General features: G+C 48.5%; 1 protein-coding gene across 2 annotated transcripts in view; it reads right to left on the reverse strand.

Annotated features, from left to right (window-relative positions):
• The window catches only part of VPS37D (VPS37D subunit of ESCRT-I), a 326648-nt gene that overhangs the window by 251262 nt on the left and 52975 nt on the right, over window positions 1-22411 (reverse strand). The gene's annotated exons all lie outside the window — the stretch shown is intronic.

The raw sequence follows: 22411 nt of genomic DNA on the forward strand, positions 1-22411 counted from the left end.
TCTCAAAACAGACTGAATATGTGATACCAGTCTTGTGTGATGAAGTCAATGCCCGGACTCAATCCTAAGAGCTGAAGGGGATGCCTCAAAAGAAAAACATAGCTTTTTAGAGCCTTTCAGCCAATGCCATGAGCTTCTAGGAGGAGGAGGACAGGGTCGGTATCGCCAGAGTCCTCTTGCCATTTCAAAGCCCCTTTGTCCCCTCCACGCCAATCAACTGATCACTGGCATTGCATATGCTAGTCAAAGTAAGGTTTTGTCCCCACCTCTGCCCTTGTTTGGGTCCTCCCGCCTCTCCCCTTGTTTGGATCCACACCTTTATAGGATTCTAGTAACAGCTCTGTTATGCAGTGAAACAGAAGTATTGTGCACCTTCAAGATACTCTTCCTTGAGCCGACCACCCTGACCAGAACTTTCATATGCATGCCCGCTCACCATTTGACATCAGAGGAATTGTGGCGAAGCAGCACGCTTGGAGTTACAGGACTGGTGGTGTAGCCAGAGCGGCACAGAGAGCTGAGAGAGCAGAGCCAGAGAGAGCAAGACACAAGAAAGAGAGAAAAGGGGCAGCACAGGAGGCCAAACCGCTTGACACCAAGGGCTCATTTATGCCGATTATGCTGGTTGGATTAACAGCAGGGGCAGAGAGGGTAGGAGGAAGAAGGAGAAGCTGCTGCAGAAACCTAACTATCTCCCAGACGCCTGGGAGCTATGCACATCCACAAAAATCTGAGGGGCCTGGCTTGTATAAGGAAATGCTGAACACAGAAGTCTCGTACCAGGAAAGACAACTCAACAGGAGGGTAAGAATCTGGTGCTGGCTGCAAGAAAAAGCAAGGCGCTACAGGTCTATAGGCAGAGTGAGCTGGGCACTATATCCCTCAGACTTTCAAAAAGCCTGCATGATGCTATATCATGGACCTGTGAGAGGGATATTAGACAGAGAACTAGGGGGGGGGGCTATATCATGGATCTGTGAGAGGGGATATTAGACAGAGAACCAAGGGAGAGCAGTATCTCTGCCAGACAGGAAAACCATAATGCATTATTTTTTTATCCCTTACCGGCACCTATTGCTAGGGTTGCTTAAAGGACAGAAAAGCCTTTTCCTTTTTAGAGAATCTCCAAGAACTTGTACACATGCATCCCATTCCCAATCCTGACAATGATAAAGATTTTTTGAAGCATATCACTTGTTGGGGGTTATGTCTCAGATATGTGGTGATCAACAGACCTTCCCCCAGTGGATCCCTCTTCATCAAAGAACTCTAGTCATGAAGTACATCGTCCTCTGAGGTGGAAGCTGAAGCATTCAAACAATTGAAAAGACAATGACCAACAAATATGGTGAAATTAGTACACAAGAAGAAAAAATAAACTTTTATTAATATTATGGATTTAAAAGAGGAATCAATCATTAGTCTTGCTCAAGTCAATTAAGCTGGAATCTTAGAAAGTGCATTAATAAACCCAGTAACACCTTGTGTGGTGGATGAGAAGATCATGGGTTTCCCAAAACAATCTGGCTACAAGTAATAACTTGGAGGGGGACAAAGAGTAGGGAACCTTTAAATTCAAGAAAATAGAACACTGTTTAAGGAGGTTCCAATTGAAAAATTAACATGTGGATAATCCAGGAGGACATTCATGAATGAACATGAGCTACTTGCAGGACTTCCATGTTTAGAGAAGATACAAGAAAGTCTTGGGATGGTTTTCAATGTGTAACTTCTCATGGAATCCCCTTAAGAAGATTCCCTCATCTTTGCTAGGGAAATTGCACCCAAAGTAAAGTGACAATCTCAGACTTTTAGAAGGTACAAGGTAAAATTATCCAGTTATTTAAACTTAAACATGTTTGGATGATATATACTCTGGATTAGAGGCAGAATGAAATATATTTATTTATTTATTGTTTGCTTGTTAGGCGCTTATACAGGAAATACATTCTATTTCAAAGCACCCACAGGGCAGCAGGGAGGGAACATGGGATAGTAGCACAATTAAATACAAAAAAGAAATACAGTGGGGTAAGGGACGGCCGAACCTACTATGCCTTGTGAGTATTCACAATGTGCAAGTGCAGCAAGGAAGAGGCCGGTGGGGTAGGTGCTGTGGTGTCCGTGCTCGAGGGTGAGCCGCAGATGAAGTGCAAGGTATGGTAAGAGCTATGCGGCCAGGAGCTGCGTTGGGTGGCAAGTGTGAAGCTCCAATGCGCAGGGTGTACCGAGGCAAATGCTGAAGGAAGACAGAAGCTGGGGAGATTGGGTGTGGATGGTCAGAGGCCCCGAGAATGCATAAGGGTCCAAGACACCAATCACAGCAACGTTGAGATTAGCAGAGGAAGGAAAGGAGGAAAGCAGAGAGTCTTGATGTGCTTTTGGAACTTAAGAAGGTCCTGCTCAAGAGGCAGAGGGAGGGGGAGGCTGTTCCAAAGGAGAGATCCAGCTGAGGAAAGCAAGCAGCCTCTTGCTCCCGGTTTAGCGAAATGCTTTTCACACAGACAGTTGGTTCTTCTCTCAACGACTTTCAGGTGTGTGTCCTTTCTACTTTTGGCATTCGGTATGTGGTGTTTCTGCCCTAATCTCTTGCGCTTGCTTGGGACTCTACTTCTTTTGGGGTTTATCTGACCATATGGAAAGCAGCAACCGCAGCATCTTCTTTTGGCCACAAGTTTCCCTGAAAGGGCCAGTGTCACGAATTTGGCCACAGTGACAAGTGCCTACCATGTGTATGGGATGTGGAGGTGTGGACTGCGGATCCTCCCCATAGCACCCCCAGGTTCTGCATCACTTAACTGGCGGGGCAGCGTCTGGCCCCATGGTCACCCCACCCTTCACCCTGTGAGTTAGGCAGTTAACTTGAACACAGCATGTAGTGAGAAAACTTTCCAGAAATAGATGTATATATGCAAATATGAGCAGAATTGCAGGCAAGGATAGATATTCTACTGAGTCCATCTAGACTCATCCTTAGGGTAGTCACTACAGATACAGTGATCTTCATAGATCATTATCTAGTATCAGAAGGAGCAGAACTGAACTCTGGTTATTGTGAAATATGTAGAAAACTGGAAGATGGGCACTTCTATACTGGAGGATGAATGGTTTGTTTTTACTACAAGGGTATTCATTAAAAAACATTTGGGTGAGCAATAGGACACCTATGGCCCATGTAGTTTAGGAATCCCAAAGACTAGAATGGAATTAGAATTTAATGTACACCATCTAATAAAATTAAATCTAAAGAGTGCAAGGAAGCGATAGAAACAGTGGGTGTTATCAAAACGAAGATATTCAAGAGCAAAAGTCAACTACACAAAAAAACTAGTTCCATCCAGAGGATGTACGGTGACCAAAATAAGTCTGGTAGCCTATTTACAAAGCATGCAAAAGAGGATAGCTGACCAAGGCATCTCTGAGGGAGTCATGATGGGAGAAGGAGTGTCTCTGGGGGCTAGGGATTCCCGCCACTATGCAATAAGACCCCTAGAGGTGATGTGCCGAGATCTCCCTGAGCACACCCAGTTTACCATCTCAGCGGCCACAGCCACCCCCACCAGGATAGAGCACCTGCAGCAACTCAGAATGGAATGTGTTATGTGGTTGGCAGGGAGGGATCTCAGTCATGGACACCCAAGCCAGAACGAACAGAAAACCATGACAATCATACCACAGAGGGAAGTTGAGGTATTAAACATAAAGAAAGCCTGCCACTCACTTTGCATCCACTTAGTGAACCCATCTAAATCATGTGGCAGTCAACCAGGAGTGGATAGTGGAGAGGAGCTGAGGAAAATAAACATTTGCCAGCACTGAGGCATGATCCACTAGCCCATGGCAGTGCAAAGACATTACTGAAGGGGGAATGTAAGAATCCACAATGCAGAAGTTAGAAAGCAGGCCGGCTAGGTTAACATGTTAAATCAGCCTGGTTCAAAGATAGCAGACCACACATTTAACCCCTCCAAGACCGGGCTACAAATGCAATACGGTGTAGCACAAAAATGGGAAAACGAAAACAGTTTAAAAAAGGCAGAAAGAGCAAACTTCCCTGAGAGTTAGGATGGCATTCATAATTACTGGTGTGTTGAAAGTAAGGGCAGTACGAGGCAAGACTAGGGGGAAGCTAAGCCAAATAGCCGAGACTTTAAAGGAGTTTGGACAGAGGTGCACGGGGCCTGCTGAAGGATGCAACCCAGAAGCTGGCAAAGGCCAAAGATTTCAGAGGAGAAGCAGCTGGATTAGCCTGGACTAGAGCTCAGATCTAGATGGGAGTAGTGAATTCCAGCAGAGTTGGAGAAAACAGGAGAATGGGGCACTGGATCCCTGCTGAGACTGGAGCTCAACAGGTCCTAGAGATTTCGGCACTACAGCTACAGATTCCCGTTCTATGGATTTATAAACACAAGCTGCCAAAGACAGGAGAGCTCTAAAACGAAGAGTGAACTGGAAGATGCTTTCAGGGGTACTAATCCTGAGCACTCTCTATTCGAATGGGCTCTTGGACATTGAACCAGCACACTATGTCCTTTATACAGGACCCTGCACCAGATTAATTTACTCCACTATCCTGACTCGGTTTCTCTTTTGTTTTGTCCTTATTTATGGTAGGACCACATCCAACTCTCACTGCAATTTGTATTTGTATTTGGTTATTTATATAGCGCTCTTTCCCCACTTGTGTGACCTCAATGCGCTTTTTCCATGGTTGGAACACCCTTGGTGACTGTAGTCGATGTGGTTGGAAATTCTAGGGAGTTTAGCTTAGGAGATGCATGTGTGCATGTTGCCGTTCTAAGACTTGGGTGGCTGGCAAGACTTGACTAAGCAGCCCAAGAGAGATCAGACACATGGGTGGGTGCTGTTGAGGGTTAGAGACAGATTGCTATTGTTCAGAGGGTCTATGTGAGGTCAGCTATACCAGTTTCTTTTCGGGTGGTGGTCGCTGTATGCTAATGGCAGAGGTGTTGAGGTACGTCAGGTGTTTCAGTCTGGACAGCTATGTGTGAAACTAGACCGGATGTGCTTGTAGCCGTATTCTATTGTGCATGGATGTGCTTGAGGCCTGTGTCCACACTAGTGGTGCGAGATATATGTATCGTAGGCTGCAAGATTGCTCGGCTGGGGCAATATATGTCCAGGTCTAGAATTGAGAGTCCTATACCAATGGGCCTAGCTTTCATGCTGTAGCAGGTATCCGCATATATTAAACAAAGATGGAGGCTACACCTAGATTTGAGAATCCTGTATAGTGGGAGAAAGGCCTATGTTTCACAGTGCAGTAGGTTTAGGCATATGGTAAACAAAGACGCCTAGATCTGAGAATCCTGTACAGTGGGAGAGGGGCCTAGGCAGTGATCCAGATAAGATTTTGAGGTGGGAGTATTTTACTCCCTATTTTTAAACTTTGAGAGCAAATGTGATTTTAAGAGAGTAAACATGACATTTCTCCTTTACAAAAGAGCAAATTAATGTGACATCCAGCCAACGAGTGCAAAAGCTGTATGGAAATCATTACGATGCGGCAGCTTTCTGCACTGTGGCAGAATACACCTTTCATTATTTCTCTAGCTTCAGAGAAATGCGTTCTGTTTCAGAGGCATTTATCCCTGGCTTGCAATTACATCCATGCAGATAAAAATCAAAAGTAGCCTTCTGGTTTCTTTCAAGTAACCGGACCTCTGCACTGCCCTCTGCTCTAAACTTGTGTGTAAATGTACACAGGAAAATAATAATGCTGTCGTATTTACAAGATTTCCATGCGTAAAAAGGCCTAGTACGCACATTATCTGGAGGGCGGGGCCTAGGTATCACAACGGAGAAGGTTTAATCATACAGTAAACAAAGATGGAGGCTACACCTAGATTCGAGAATCCTGCATGGTGGGGGATGGGGGGCCAGGCTTCACAGTGCTGTAGGTTTCAGCCTATAGTACAGTAGGTTTCCGTAGTGTAACAGACATTGGGTCTCATTACGAGGTGGGAGGTAAGGGATTACCGGTACCGGTAAGGGCACCCTTGCCGGTAATCCCTTACCTCCCTACTACGAGTTCCCTTTGCGGGTCCTTCCTTAACGCCTGGTTTTTGCAGGCGTTAAGGACGGGACCCGCAAAGGGACACCGGGGTCAATAACAGTACCGCAATTTGCAGTACCGTTATTGCCGCCTTCCCCCTTTCCATTGAGACCTATTGGGGCTCAAATGGGAATGGGGAATGGCCCTGGTGAATGGGGAATTACCGGTCCTTATGACCTCGGAATGGACCGATAATTACTCCATTCACCAGGCCGGAGTCGGAAGGGTTTTGGAGGCAGCCATGGCGCTGATAGCGCCATGGCTACCTCCAACCTCGTAATGAGGCCCATTGATGGTTTGTTGTTCCTAGATTTGGGAATACCTTTGTAGTGGGAGATTGCTAGTGTTGAGAGCTTTCCTGAATGAGCGATGCAGGTTAACAGTGCCAGTGAATTACTTAGTGATGGGCTACCCTGGGCTACTTATTTCATTGTTAGTCGTCTCTCATGTGAGCCGGCGGGCGGGAGCACGGTGTGGTTGCGAGTGTTGCAATGGAGAATAAAGGTTTTGAACTAATCTTAACGAGTCGACTAAGGATTGCACTGCCTCATGAAAGTAGCAAGTACATTTAAGAAATTTGACATTTAGACTCAGAACGTGTTTTATTACTTTTTAAGATAGTGGTCTTCAAGTTGTAGTGGTCTTCAAGTTCTTTAAATGGTTTTAATTTGAAATTGCTGCATCCGAAGATTCATAATATATTCTTTCAAGAGAAACCGGTGTAACAGATACATACACCTAAATAATGTAATGTATTCAGGGGCTCATTACAAAGATACTAAATTGTTAACTCATAGGGCCTCATTCCGAGTAGGGCGCAAAGGGATACCGGGCACCGTTAAGGACATCAGTGCCGGTAATCCCTTTGCGTCCTTCTACGAGTTCCCTTAGCAGGTCCCGTCCTTAACGCCTGGTTTTTCCAGGTGTTAAGGACGGGACCCGCTAAGGGAAATCAGAGCCAATAACGGTACCGCAAATTGCGGTACCATTATTAGCTACGTCCCCCTTCCCATTGAGCCCTATGGGGGCTAAAATGGAAATGGGGAATGGTTTGGTGAATGGGGCCTTACCGGTCCAGTCCAACCTTGGCGGGACAAGTAAGTTCCCATCTCACCAAACCGGACACGGTACCGGTATGGGAGGTAGTCATGGCGCAAATAGCACCATGACTACCTCCATACTCGGAATGAGGCCCCTAGTCTCTGTTCCACAGCTGGTGAGAAGGGGGAAGCAAAGGAGTTAACAAAAACAGATTCTACCCAATGCAATGAACTTAAAAATATATTTAGAGAAGCTATCATGCCCTACAATGAAGGGGCACCAAGTAGGCACATAATCATCCTCTCCGTTTGTGTTGTTTAGCCGTTTCTCACATCTAGGAAAACTGTGGTAATTAGCAATATTTCACATCAAAACTAAGTGCTACTGCATTTTCGGTCTACTGTCGCACCCCCATTTAGGCATTTCTCCCACTATCCAGGTACCCAAAATCTAGGTGCTACTGTATTATACTGTCAACTCCTGTGTGCCCATTTACGGCTCTCCCCCTCTATCCAGGTGTTCCAAATCTAAGTGCTACTGCGCTCTTAGTCCCCAAACTAGGTGCTACTATGTTCTGCTGTTGCAATCAGATTTGGGCGTTTCTCCCACTATCCAGGTGTCTAAAATCTAGGTGCTACTGTATTTCACTGTCCACGGTTGTATGTCCATTTAGGCCTCTCCCCCTCGATCCATGTGTCCAAAATCTAGGTGCTATTGTATTTTCCTGTCTTCTGCTTTATCCCTAGTTGGGCGTTCCACCTGCCATGCAAGTGTCCCAAAACTCGGAGCTACCACAAACCTGTCCCTAATACCGTGACCAGTTCCACAAGGCCAGGTAAGTACACACCGAGTTGGATGTGCCCAGCTGGGAGTGCCCTCTACTCAGTCACACAATCTGATTCACCCCTCCCAGAGCCTAGGCGCCATGCCACACACTGACCAAGTCAGAGTTGCACGCTGCGCACCAGTAGGCGAGACTCCCCATACTCCAGCTCAACTATCCCAGATGCACAGCCCATCATCCCAAACTTCCGCCTCCCATCCGCTACACCCCCTCTCCCACCACTCACAGCCAGACCCATCCAGCACCTGCAAACAGACCACACCCACTCTCCTGTGCCCTGATCACAGGCAGGTCAGTCTCCAAAACCAAATTCCACATCTTTGACCACATCTCAGAGGAAATTCCAGACGTCCTGGTCCAGAGTACTGGTTTGCCGACGCTTACAAGCCCATTGCCCATGAGGCCTTCCCACTCAGTTACAACCTTACTGCTCGGAACATATCACGAAAGGGTGTCTCGGACTTGCGATACTACACAAACACCAAATGCCACTAATAATTAAGGACGGGTCAGCCAACACCACAGACTACGAATCCCTTCTGGTAAAACTCAAAATCTCACCCTCCGCCTCGCACAGCTTTCTACTTATCTACAGACCCCCCTGGCTACAACAAAAACTTTGCAGACACGCTCGGTGATGCTCTGACAACCATCCTCAATCTCCATCCAACCCTTACCACCCTAGGATATTTCAACATCTGGTTTGACTCACCCTGAAACCCTATGACCCCATGACCTGATCTCTCACGGACAATCTAGAAGCATTCAAGCTGACACAATGCATCTCCACGCCCACCCACCCACACTGGAGAACACACCCTCGATGCAATCCTCACCACTGCAAACATATCCACACTGCTCTGACACCCCCCTATCATGGACTGATCACTCAACAATTTTTTCTGTACCACTGACCACCACGGCTTGCACTGAAGGTCATGCTAAACCTCCACCAACCCCCACAACCCCCATTCCACTATGGAAAGTCGTTATCACCCCATATCTAAGCAATTCCCTCCTCTCACCCAACACTAACTCTCCGAAGAGCCACGCCACTGCCCCATCAAACTCTTCGACCTCTGGCTCTCAAACACCCTTAGACCACTCAACCCTACCATACAGCCCTTTCATAGATCATGACCCACACCCAGGTGGTACACCACCAACCTCAAATCACTAAAAACCGTCAAGCACCGGCTGGAACTGACCTTGAGAACCACCCCTATGATCAAGAACAAAACTGCCTTAGCAAGACTAACCAGAGCATACAGACTAGATATCAGAAAAAGCAAGAATGCATTCTATGGGAACCGAATCTTAAACTACCTGAACCTGAGCAAGGAACTGCATAGAATAATTTCCGAATTCAATGCTGCAGCCTGCTCCAACCCCCCTCCCCCCACCACCTCCCAATCCTTATGCGACACCTTATCAGAACACTTCCACAATGTTGCTATCAACAGACACTCTGCCACCATCTCCAAATTGGAACACAAATGCCCCATCCCCCTACCCACCCACAGCCCAACCCCCGTTGAACCCACCCCCCTTCAATACAAACTTTCACCTCTTTCACTCTAATTACACACTAGGAGTTACTCTTGCTCCTAGCACAAAGCCGCCCATCAGGGTCCCCTGAAGAGACCTGACTGCCCACACTCCACAAAAACATCCCAGCCTCAACCTGTGCAGGCAGTATCGCACGCTCAATCCTCAACCACTCCCTAACATCAGGAACTTTCCCGGCAACCCGAAAAATCTCCTATATCAAACCCCTCCTCAAAAATCTACACTCGACCCACTCCTCCCCGAGAACTACCAGCCTATTGCCAACATCTGCTTCATAGCCAAACTCACAGACCGCACAAGCAGCTTGGCATTTTCACTCTAGCCAACAACCTTTTGGACTCTGCGCAATCTGGCTTCAGACCGTGCAGAGCAACAGAATCCTCCCTAGCGTCCATCTGGGGCAACCTGAAAAGAACAGCTGATGCAGAAGGTTGCACTGTACTGATCCTTCTTGACCTCTCTGCAGTATTCGATTCCATCGATCACACCATCCTCGGTATACAGACTATTCACCAAATTAATTTCCACTGAGAGCTTTTTCCCTTAAAAATGTTTATTGAAATACTTTTTCATCGAAAAAATCATTTGTTGATTTTTTTTTTTTTATTTACTTGTATATAATCATTTTAGATTTTTACAAGGACGTTTTCAGCAGTAAAGAGAGAAGAGAAAAAAGATCATATAGTAGAGCGGCTTCATCTGTTCAAGACTAAAAAGAAGAAGAAAGGAAAGCACTAGAAGTAAAAGTAAAGAGTCTTCGATTCGACTATGTTTTCAGGTGGGAGGTCAGAAGGTAGTTTGGTCTTCTCCATAGCGACGTTCAGGAGTTTTGCCGTCGCTATAGACCATCTGGTTTGGGCTCCTGTGATGAGACGGTTCCACTAAGTTTTCTTCGTCGTTGACAAGAGTTTAAGAGCAGAGGGCTGAAAAAGTTTTCCTTTCTTGATTCAGTGCATGGAAGGTCATCAGAAGGTGTCTGATCGATTCTGTATTTTGTGGGTCTTTACAGAGTCTACACGCTTTCTCTTTACTAGCTGTCCTGATTTCTAAAATTTCCTGAGTGGGTAGGAGTTTAAGACGTGCTTTCAGTAAGGTTTTCATTAAGGGTTTACTCGGGTATTTTGTACAGTATGTCATGGGTTCCTTCAATTTGTTGAAGGTCGATGGCAGATGACTTAGCAGTTTGTCTGCGACTGTTCTCATTTGTGTTTATCCAGTCTAAACATTCCATTTTTGATTTGATTCTTAATGGGTTTTGCAGCAGTTCTTCTTCTGAGCAGGCAATCTCCCATAGTTTGTGTTTTTGTGCCTTAGCCCAGTCGTTTAAGACCTGGTTGCTTCCTGTGGCAATTTCTTCTGCGATCATTCGGTAGATTTGGAGGCTCTCTGGGTGTTGGATTTTTCTAAATAGTTGCATTGTTACATCCTGTTACAAACGTTGGTCATTGTGGCATCGCAGCTGGTTGTGCCATTCTGTGTTCGTTAAACCTTCCAAGATAGCCGTCAGCATTTCTTGTTATTCTTTGAGCACTGGGTCAGTTGTTACACGTGCAGACCCGACGTTGCCAGCTGGTCAGGTGACCACACATAAGGGATCGAGAGTATTGGTTCAGTGGGTCGCTACTCCTAGTCCAGACGCTTTGTACGTGATCGCCATCTAGGGATCTATACTGTGTTTGCCTCTTACCTGCTTTCTAACCTCTTTTCTTTTGTGGGCTTCAGAATTGACCAGCGACTTCGGAGAATCCCTGACTCCTCCCTCCGAGATTCTTCCACGTTTCTCTCCGGAACGTTGTCTCTGACTCGTCCTAGCATTTCGCTTATGACCTTCTCACAGGGATCCTTATTCAACAACTACACAGTTCCTCTCGTATGGTATGAAACATTCTTCCGTAGGATTCCACTCTACTTCCTGTCTCTATTAGACTAACCATTTCACCCCTTGTTTAGGATCAATCATCCTTTCTTGCAGCCATCAGAGTTACTGGAGGTAGAGAGTGTAACTGATCTGCCTTAAATACATCGGAAGCTTATCTTAGGTGGGTGGCATTCTTTCTGCGATACCATTCAGCTCATTTACCTAAAACTCTTATTACCTGTCCTTTCTTATTCACAGAGCACGTTCCCTGCAGAAATCGTAACTCTGGTACAAAGGAAAGTGACTGCAGGATTCTCGCTCCCGAAGACTAGACGACCTCTGACTGTCCTCGTCACTGCACAGGGTTTTCTTCCGATAGAGGGTTTCACTGGGGGTGCTGTCCCCTCCTCTCCTGGTTATTTTACCCAGGGAGAGGGCGGCAGAGCCTGCAGAGGTATTCTCATATTCGTCCCTAAATTTCAATTGCCTTTCTGGTCACGGCTGCTTGTCCAGGTTAGTGAAATCCTTCATATACAAATTAGAATTGGTGTTGATTCAGATTGTCATTGACAAATTTGTAACATGCATGGTGCTTTGGTCCACCACTGCATTTAGTGAGAGTGACCTAGTTCTCGTTTTATCGCAGCGGGAGATGTAGAGTTAGGAAGCCCTAGTACTGATCTCCAGATGAAACCTTCCAGCTTTAGCCACAGCGAAGGCGGGATTGCCGGCGTTGCTTCCATCCCGTAGGTCAGTGACGGGATCCCTTTTGCCTTGTAAAACTGGATGGCAGGTAGTAGGGAGAATTTGCCGTATTTTCTGTCAACTGCTCGTAATTGGGCAGTTAGGTTCTTGGCCTTTGCCCAGAGTGTTTGCTGCATGCTCAGTGCTTTGTTGGTGCTGTCGATTTGGACTCCCAAATACTTGAATGTTGGGACAATTTCTATTTTGGTCTGGTGTAGACACCACTGTAGGTTCCCTCTCTTTTCGTTACCCGGTTTTCGAAAAATCAAGATTTTAGTTTTTGTTTTATTGATCTCAAGGCTGTTCTCTTTAGTGTATTGCGCGAGATTGTCGAGTTGGCGCTGAAGACCAATCTGGGTATGGTCCAGTAATATCAGGTCATCAGCGTATAGAAGTCTGGGGACCCTCGCCTTTCCTACTTTAGGTGGAAAGGACCTGATCTTAACTTGACTGTCTTTGAAGTCGCTGAGGAAAGATATAAAAAGAGCAGGTCCCAGCGAGCAACCTTGCATCACTCCTCGGTGAGAGGGTATTGGGTCAGAAAGTAGGCGTTGATGGTTTAAACGAACAGTAATGTTGGTGTTGGAGTGGAGGGCGAATATGGGGTCCAGGATTGCTTCAGGACAGTTCCACGCCTTTAGTTTAGCCCATAGTTTTTGCCTGTCGACTCTATCAAAGGCTTGAGATAGGTCGACAAACGCTAGAAAAACTCCCGGTGTTCCTGACAGAACTTTTTCTTTAATTATGTTCAAGAGCATTATGTTGGCTCCTGTGCTGGCGTTCTTCTGGAACCCTGTTTGGAGTGCATCAGCGCTCGGGGATGTGTATACCCATTTGTGGAAGTGGCTCAGAAGAATTGTTGCAAAGACCTTACCGATGATGTCGAGAAGGGCTATAGGCCGGTAATTGGAAGGCTCTTCTCTAATACCCTTTTTGAAGATCGGGACGATTACTGCTTGGGTCCAGGAATCTGGGATTATTTTTCTTTCTTTGCAGTCCTTGAAGATGGTACTAATTAGAATTGACCAGTCGTCTGGATGTTGTTTTAAGTCGGAGTTTGCGAGTCTGTCAGGTCCCGGTGCTCTCGACAGCTTCAGCCTTAGGATAACTTTTTTTATCTCTTCTTTATCTGAGAGGTCCACCCAATTTGCGTCCACTGGTCGGTTGGTTGGGTTGATGTTCTTTGTGGGGGACTCGAAGAGTTGAGAGAAGTGCTTAATCCAGTTTGCTTCTGAGACAGAGTTGATCATTTGGCTATTGGGGTGTTTGTTTGATTTGTTGATGAGTGACCAGAATTCACAGGATTTTTTGTTGGTTAGTGCCTTGAGCATGTCTTCTGCGTCGGTCTGGTATAGGGCAAATCTGGTGTTTCTGAGCCACCGTTTGTATTTTCTAGTCTCTGATTGGAGAGTTTCCCACAGTGGTGTTGTGTTCAAGGTAAACGCTTCTCTCTATAGTTTCCTCAGAAGTCTTTGTTTGGTTACCAAGTTCGTGTTGTACGTATGATTGTGGTTGGAAATAGGATTGTGGGGGTTTCTCCTAGGCTTTTTGAAGGCGAGGAGCAGGGGAATGTAACTACCCCTGAAAGTTTCATCTTGAGCTTCAGTATCAGACGTTAAGCTTTTGTATTTGTCCAAAAGCTTTCGGATGTCTGTGGTGGTCATACGCAGACGGGTTTGCTGGGAGTTGGTCTCAATGGATGCTTTGTAAATTTGGTGGCATCGGGCGCTAGTAGTGCAGGTAAGGTTCAGCAGATTGTGATCACTGTACCTGGTTCCGATTACTTCAAAGGAGTTTATGCGAAGATGCACGGATTCAGATACACAAATTTAAATGAGCGTGGCTGATCTATCACGCTCCCACGTAGGTATCAAGGTGAGGTCACTACTTACGGTTGCTGCGTTATGGAAGTTCCTAGATTTCATTAGGTTGGACCATGCCAGTCCCCTTACTTCCGTCAGGGTAAGGGGGGAGTAGATTTGTCTTTGGCAGGTTGGAGTCGGTGCATTTCGTGTTGAGGTCTCCACAGATGAGAATGTTTGAGGTCTGGTGTTTGATTGCGATTTCGTCAATGATGTTGGCTACTGTGTCGCAGAAGTTTGCTGGTGATGTTTTTTGGGGATTCCAGTAAACGTTGATGATAGCTAAACAGTCGGAAGTAGATGTTCTTTCAGCTGGGGTTTCAGGAGTCCACGTAGTGAAGACAGCCAAGAGATCGTAGCATTCCGCGATTTTCTTTGTGATGGTTATACCCGATCCTAGGCAGGTAGCTATCAGTAGACCTGATGACAGCCGGCCCAGCGGCCCTTTAGATGCCGGTGAAATTTCAATAGTGTAGCCATCGAGCGCCAGTTTTTCCAGCAACCAGGTTTCCTGGAGGCATAAAACGTTGTAGGCTCCCAAGTTGTGACTGTCAGGTTTAGTTAAGTGGACATGGCCTCTGGTGTTCCATGAGGCTATACTCAGAATGGTTTTTGGGTGGTCGTCGTGATTGGGTCGGGGTACCTGTGATGATGAGACAACACTCCTTGGTGGTTGCTATCTTTTGAGGCATGGTGTCAGGGCATTGCGGATCCATGACCATCTGCCCTTCTTTAGTGCTTCTTCTGGGCGGGTTGTAGGGAGCTCTGGTGTTTTTTTCCGGTCTCTTGTGTGTTGCAGTGAGGTTCTGTGGTCTTGATACCGAACGTGTGATGAGTTTAAGTTAGCATGGTGTCTCCTAAAGTCGTCGTAGTTTCTGACTTCTCTTCTTGATTGGTCTCTTCGTTTATCAGTCGAAGCGTGTTTCGCTTGGTCGGTCGTATTTACCCATGCCAAAGTTGATCTGTTGTATCTGTGGTCGATTTTTCTTGGTGGTAGTGGGCTTCTTCCCCTTCTGTTGGGTCTATATAGGTCCTCGGTTCGTGATTTGTATCTGTAGTTTTTGCTAGGAGTTTTTCTGTGGTTGTCTGCCTGCTTGTCGGTCGTGTTCGCGGTTGGGATCTCGTAGAGGGTAAAGCCCAGATGGGCTAATTCGGCGTAGACGTCTTGGGAGATCTCACGAAGTGCCAGGTATTTGATGTGAAGGTAAGCCTTTGCTTGTTTGTTCCTGTGGTAAGACTCGATCAGGGTGAAATCGTCTGATTTTAAGGTCTTTAGCATGTCCACTTGATTTAGTATTTTAAGAACTTTTTCTGTTTCGGATCATGTAGTGATCGACCGTTGCTTTTTGTTCTATTTTAAAGAGGCGATTGAGTCTTTTTGTTGGGTCCTTTGGTCTTCTTTCAAGTGGACTGGCGAGGTTTTCCGTTGTTTGGCTTGGTTGGTAGCAGCTGGGATGGTCGGTGGATTCACCGTCCTTTTTTGGGAGAGTTGGTCGCTTCCCAAGTGGTCCGGTGTTGCTGTAGTGTCTTTATGATCTGCTTGAGAGGTTGAGGGTGTTGGTTTAGTTTCGTCCGTTGAGTGGCGGCGTGACAGGCTTGGATCCTGTGTCTTGGATTTGTTTAAGGTTTCGTTTTGGAGTTCCAGGCTGTCTGTTATGTCCCAGTGCTGAGTTAAGTCTATCAAAGAGCTGCGAGCCATGAATTCCTCCGCAGTTTTGGGCGAAGTGGTACGATGTGCATCTACGTTGTTAATACTTCGTTTTTGATGTGGAGTATCGTGTTTCTCTCGCGCGGTTTTTTTCTTGGAGGTTTTTTTGTGGACCGCAAAGGGTCAAAGGCGGTCACTATTTCCGAGTGAACGGCATCTGGTTGGCCACTTCTTGCAAGTTTCGCAGTGGTTGCTTTTTGGTAGTAGAAGCGGCTTTTTGTTGGCTGTCACTTGGTGTCGTAGGTTTGGTGGCCGTGGTTGACGGTCGAAAGTGTTTATCGTTTGTTCTTGTAAACAGAGGAGCCAGTTCTACGAATGGAGGCTGTGGCGTTGTCTTTCTTTGTGAAGGGACCTGGCTTTGGCGGGATTGGTGGAATTAAGAAGCCTTTGTTTTTCTTCTAGAAGAGTCAGCTTTGATTCCCAAGAGTCTCTGTGTTGCTTGTTTCTTTGGTCTACCGCTGTAATATAGCCTTCCACGAAGATCAGCTTGGTGTGCATCATCGCAGTTACTGTGACACTGTCTTTCAGAGAGTCATTGATGGCTTCGTACAGCTTCCCGAAGGGAGCTAAGGCCATTGTTATAGCCGACATCATGGTTGTAAGGTCTGTTTTTTTTGCTGGTGATTCCTTGTTGCTTGGTGTGGCTATTTCGCTTAGTCTCCTATTTTTTGGGGGAGATGAACAAGTTACTCTCTTCCCTGGTAACGTTCTTTCGATGGGATGGTCCGACGACGTAGTCCATATCTATGACAGTAATCACCACAGCTGTGCTGCTTCAGAAAATCTTTCAGCGTCTGCGTCGATGACGTCGATACGCCGCCCTCGAGGACCTCCTCCGATGGCTGACGTCACTGGACGTTATAAGTAAGACGCACGATGCCCGTAGCCTCAGTTGTAGTTTTTTCCTCACAACGTGTGGCACCAGTCTTCTGCCAGTCTGACCACAGAAAGCCTTGCGGAAACGTAAGCTGCAATCGCATAAGAAATTCTGTAGCGGGGAAGGCAGCGATATGGAATACGTCGTCAGACCATCCCATTGAAAGAACGTTACCAGGTAGGAGAGTAACTTGTTCTTCGAGGGGATTGGGTCCTCCGACGTATTCCATATCTACGACAGACTCCCAAAGCAGTACCAATGCAAGGAGGTGGGAAAAAAATTTAGCAAAAGAAATGTATAATGCCCTATCAAATTGCGGAGCAAAGGACCGCCTTGCCAAGGGCCAGGTCCTGCCCACGGAAGGAATCGAGGGAGTAGTGACGTACAAAAGTATGGACCGAAGCCCAGGTGGCTGCGTCACAGATGTTACGAATAGGAACACCCCTCTGTAGGGCAGTAGAGGCAGCCAAACCCCTGGTAGAATGGGCCCGCAAGCTGACCGAGGGGTCCTTACCCGCCAAGCGGTAACATTCAGAAATAGCCAGAATAATCCAGCGAGACAAAGTCTGCTTAGTCACAGCTTGTCCAAAACGCTTACCAGCGTAACCAATGAAGAGTTGATCGTCCACTCTGACCCGGGACATGCGTGAAATATAAAAGCTTAAAGCTCTCCTAGGATCGAGCCTATGGAGCCTCTCCTCTTCCTTACCAGAATGTGGAGGAGGATGAAATGCCGGAAGAACAACCTTCTGGCCTAAATGAAATTCCGACACCACCTTCGGAAGAAAGGAAGGACGAACTCTAAGGACAACCCTGTCCTTATGAAATACAGTGAAGGGTGGCTTAACTGAAAGTGCTTGTAACTCACTCACTCTGCGAGCGGAAGCAACCACAACCAAAAATACAGTTTTAAGAATCAACAGTCTCAAAGGGCAAGAATGCAACGGCTCAAACGGAGCACCCATCAGAAACTTGAGGACAAGGTTCAAATCCCAACCGGGCACCTGGAAAGGTGACGGGGGGGAACACATTAGTGAGCCCTTTTAGAAACTGAGAAATTAAAGGAATTTTAAAATAAGAACACTCTTCAGACGAGCGCTTAAATATGGACAGCGCCGCCAGGTAACCTTTAACCGTACCCACTTGCAAGCCCCTGTGGGCTAAAGAAAGCAAAAAAGACAGAACCACAGGAATGTCACATGCAAAAGGATCCACATTCTTAACCCTGCACCAGTCGCAGAACTTTCGCCAACGGTACAGGGACTTAGTTGCGGGCCTTCTGGCCGAAAGCAACACCTCCATCACGTCTTCAGGGAGGTCCCAATCCTTATACCTCAACCTTTCAGAAACCAAGCGTGAAGGTTGAGGGATCTGACCTCTGGATGAAGAACCTGACCCCCCCCCTCCCGTGAGAGCAGATCATCTCGGAAGGGAAGACAATGGGGAGGGCAGATGGACAAGTCGAGAAGGTCCGGGTACCACGTCCTCCGGGCCCACGCCGGAGCAATAAGGATCATCCAGGAACCGAACATTCGTAACCTCCGCAGCACTTGCGGGATGACGGGGACTGGAGGAAACGCGTACAGCAGTGGGAAAGACCACCCCACCATGAACGCGTCTCCTAAGGCTCCTTTTGGAGGAAATTCCCGCGAGCAGAACCTTTTGCACTTCCGGCTGACACTGGAGGCGAAGAGATCCACTTGAGGGGTACCCCAAAGGGCGAAGATCTCCAGGAGAATCTCCTGAGCCAACTCCCACTCGTGAGAGATCGCGCTCTGCCTGCTCAGAGCGTCCGCCGTCTCGTTTTCGTCTCTGGTCAGATGAACTGCCGAGATCGAAACTTCCTGCTGGATTGCCTAGGACCAGAGCTGCATCGCCTCCCTGCACAGAGGAAGTGACCCTGCCCCCACACCCCCTTTTTGTTGAGGTAGTGCATGGCCACTGTGTTGTCCGTCAGGATCAGAACCTTCTTTCCTCGCACAATCAGCAGAAAAGCCATCAGGGCAAGCCTGACGGCCCTCAGCTCCAACAGATTGATATGGAGTCTGGACTCCGACGGAGACCAACGACCGCTGACTGTCAGCTCGTTGGCATGAGCTCCCCATCCCGTGAGGGATGCGTCCGTCACGATCGTCACCTCCGGCAGGGTAGCCAAAAGGGAGCCCCCGTCATCAGATTGCCTTCGACGGCCCACCACAGAAGATCCTGGGCGACCGAGGACGGCACCTGAACGGGGGTCCAACATCCTGCCGGAGGACAGACCACTGGAGCTTGAGTGCCCATTGCAAAGATCTCATCCGCAACCTGGCCTCTGGCACCAGAAGAATGCAGGATGCCATGAGGCCGAGCAATCTCAAGAACTCGAACGCAGGGAGACTCTGGGCAAATTGAAACTTGTGCACCATCTGCTGAATGTGATGAGCCCTCACCTGGGGAGGAAAACACTGCCCCAGGGACGTGTCGAGCACTGCTCCGATGTATTGGAGCCTCTGAGTTGGTGTCAAATGGGACTTCTTTAAGTTGAGGGAGAAGCCCAGCTTGTGGAGGGAGTGGCAGGTGACTGACAGATGATCCAGGACTTGCTAGGGAGAGCGCGCCCTGATCAACCAATCGTCCAGGTAGGGGTAGACGTGAATCCCCCCTTTCCTGAGATGCCCTGCCACCACTACCATGAGCTTGGTGAAGACCCTCGGGCGGAGGTCAATCCGAACGGCAGGACCCGAAACTGAAAGTGCGAGTCGCCAACCGCGAACCTCAGGTACTTCTTGTGCTTTGGATGGATCGGCACATGAAAATAAGCGTCCTTGAGGTCGAGAGGCACCAACCAGTCCTGAAGTTGAAGGGCCTGGAGGACTTGAGAGAGAGTAACCATCTTGAACTTGTCCTTCCTGAGGAGTTTGGTCAAACCGCGCAAGTCCATGATGGGTCTCAATCCCCCGTCTTTCTTGGAAATCAAAAAATAGGGGAATACCATCCCTTTTTTCTCTCCGCTACAGGCACCAGTTCTATGGCGCCTTTCTCCAGCAGGGATTGAATTTCCTGCGCAAGGAGCGGATCCGGACTCTTCAAAGAGAGATTCCCCAATGGATTGTCGTGAGGCCTCTGCCGGAAAGGAAGAAGGTAGCCGTGGGCTATGATCTCCAGAACGCACACATCTGAAGTAATGGCATGCCACTCTACAAGATGCTGCGCCAGACTTCCCCCCAACCGGCGAACCATGGGACATGGCCTCATGACTGAGCTGAAGCGGCTGTGGCGTTGCCTGAGTGCAAAGAGGCAACTGCCCGAGCGGCCTTGGCACCTCGAGTACATTGTTTTCCACCTATGGCACTCCTACGGTGGCCACTTTGATTGGCAGCTCCTCTCGCTTTACCAAAGGATGAGTAATAACGAAAGGAACCTCCCCTCCACTGCTGTCCCCTAGCACGAAAAGCAGAGGTTGTCGAACTGCAGCGCCCAACGACTTCGCTGCAGCTTTGGAGGTCTGCAACCGCTCAAGGCTCTCGTCAGCCTTGTGCCAAAAAAATTTTCACCGTCAAAGGGCATGTTGAGGAGCCGGGCCTGCACATCAGGAGCAAACCCCGACTTCCGCAACCACGCAAACCTGCATATTACGGTGCTCGCCGCCATGGACCGGCTGACGCAATCTGCAATGTCCAAACCCAACTGAACGGTCTCACACATGGCATCCTTGCCATCCTGAACCATGGCAAGGAAACCATCCTGTTCGTCCCCTTCGGGAATATGTTCAGCTGCTAAGGAAACAGTTCCACAGAGTGTGTGTGAAACGTGACAAGGCATATACGGAGTTGGCCGCCTGAAGCGCCATACCCCGTGAAGAAAACACTTTCTTCGCCCAACCATCAAAACGCTTGTCGTCCCTATAAGGGGGGATGGTAGGATACGACGCCTGCTTTGCTGGGGCCATAGCCGCCTGCACCACGAAACTCTCCGGAGCGGGGTTCTTGGTCAAGTAGCAGGGGTCGCTACTGGCTGGGCGGTATTTTCGCAGCAAAGCCTTGCCCACTGCCGAGAGACTCTCCGGAGCAGTCCAAGCTGCCGCCACCCTCCTCTGTAGAGCCATATGGAACGGCAGTACCAGGTCAGTTGGTGGACCTTGGTCGAGGATATCCGTAAGGTCATCCTGAAGAAAATCCCCTGGGGGAACAGACCACCCCAAGTACTCGGTGACTCTAGACATAAGGCGCCGGTACGAGGAGTCGCCATGAGTGCCAGGCTCAGGCCTACAAAACTCCACCTCCGGAGAGGTGTCCAGACCACTGGCGTTGTGCAGGGACTGACGCAGGTCCTCAATTTGGCTATGGCCCGAGAGAATCTCATCTGGCACCGTATCAGAAACCATGCCATCATCAGAGCCCTCATCCACCTCTGAAATGAACTCAAAATGGCGGTAAAATGGCACAGAACGGGGAACAAAACCATGCTTGACCTTAGCCAGAGCCTTTCTAGGGGGTTCCACCGTGCCCTGGGGTACCCCAGTCGAAACAGCCTCGAAAAGGCATCGAGTGAATCGGCATCGTCGACACAGACCTCGCGGGCAGAGCCCCGAGTGTGTCCCTCGACAGCCTGGGCGCCGACAACTTCTTCGGAGGCGGAGCCTCGAAAGAGTCTGTCGATGACCTCTGCGCCACAGGCGTCGACGTCTTCCTCGAAGACACCACAGGTGCACACGGTCTCGAGCGTGTCGAGGACCAGGACCTGGAACGGGCATGACGAGAACGATTCCCCCTTGTCCGAGCGGGACCTTTCCCGCGAATCATGCGGACCATCCGAGCCCGAAGGCGTGCGAGCGGTGTCTCGACCGATCACGACCGACCCCACTAGGAGGCGCGGACGGACCAGTGCCCTGCGATTCGAGAATCGCTAGCATTTTCTTTCCGAAGGAAGCCCATTCCTCCGGCGTCGCATGCTTGGTGGGATAAGCGACCCGTCAACGGGCAGAGTCCTCGGATGAGGAAGGGGAAGGCGACCGATGACAGCGCTTCCGGGACTGCCTCTAAGAGGCAGAGGAGTGACGTACCTACTCCGGAACTGAGACCCACTGGACTTCCTACGACGATGCAGAGAGTCACCCCTCGAATCGTCCGTCGAACGCCCCGCAGACCTTGACTTCCATGGCTTGGACACCTTACCTACCGACAGTTTATTCTGGCGTTCCTGCAAGGCTTTGGACGTAAGCGACTGGCAGTCGACACAATCATCCGTGTCATGGGCCTCCCCGTGGCACCAGAGGCAGGCGTCGTGCGAGTCCGTCACCGACATCTTGGACCCACAGTCCCTGCACTTCTTAAAGCCCGGACGCACCGTGGAAGACGAGGTAGACATCACAAAAGATAACTTCACAAACGAACAGGTTCGAAGAAGCGAGAAAGAACAGAAACTCCAAAGAGTTGAGGCGCGCAGAGACCTCTGAAGCGAACACGTTTGAGGAAAAAACGGAACCGAGGCTACGGGCAGCGTGCGTCCTACTTATAACATCCAGTGACGTCGGCCGTCGGAGGAGGTCCTCGAGGGCGGCGTATCGACGTCATCGACGCAGAAAGATTTTCCGAAGCAGCACAGCTGTGGTGATTACTGTCATAGATATGGAATACGTCGGAGGACCCAATCCCCCTCGAACGACCTCGCAGTGTAGTCGGTATCGGTGGCGATGTGGCAGAAGGGCTCTCGTCTGTTTGAGTAGGTCTGTTATAGTTTTCAGGTTGAGGTGAGGAGTGGTCAGGTTCAGGATGGCTCTTCGGTGTGGGATCTTGAGTATAGAGCTGCTATAAATGCTGTTTTTGTTGTGCGAGTGAGTTTTCTTTTGGTTTG

Source organism: Ambystoma mexicanum, chromosome 9 (assembly GCF_040938575.1).
Source record: "Ambystoma mexicanum isolate Mex_15411 chromosome 9, UKY_AmexF1_1, whole genome shotgun sequence".
NCBI classification, from domain to species: Eukaryota; Metazoa; Chordata; class Amphibia; order Caudata; family Ambystomatidae; genus Ambystoma; species Ambystoma mexicanum.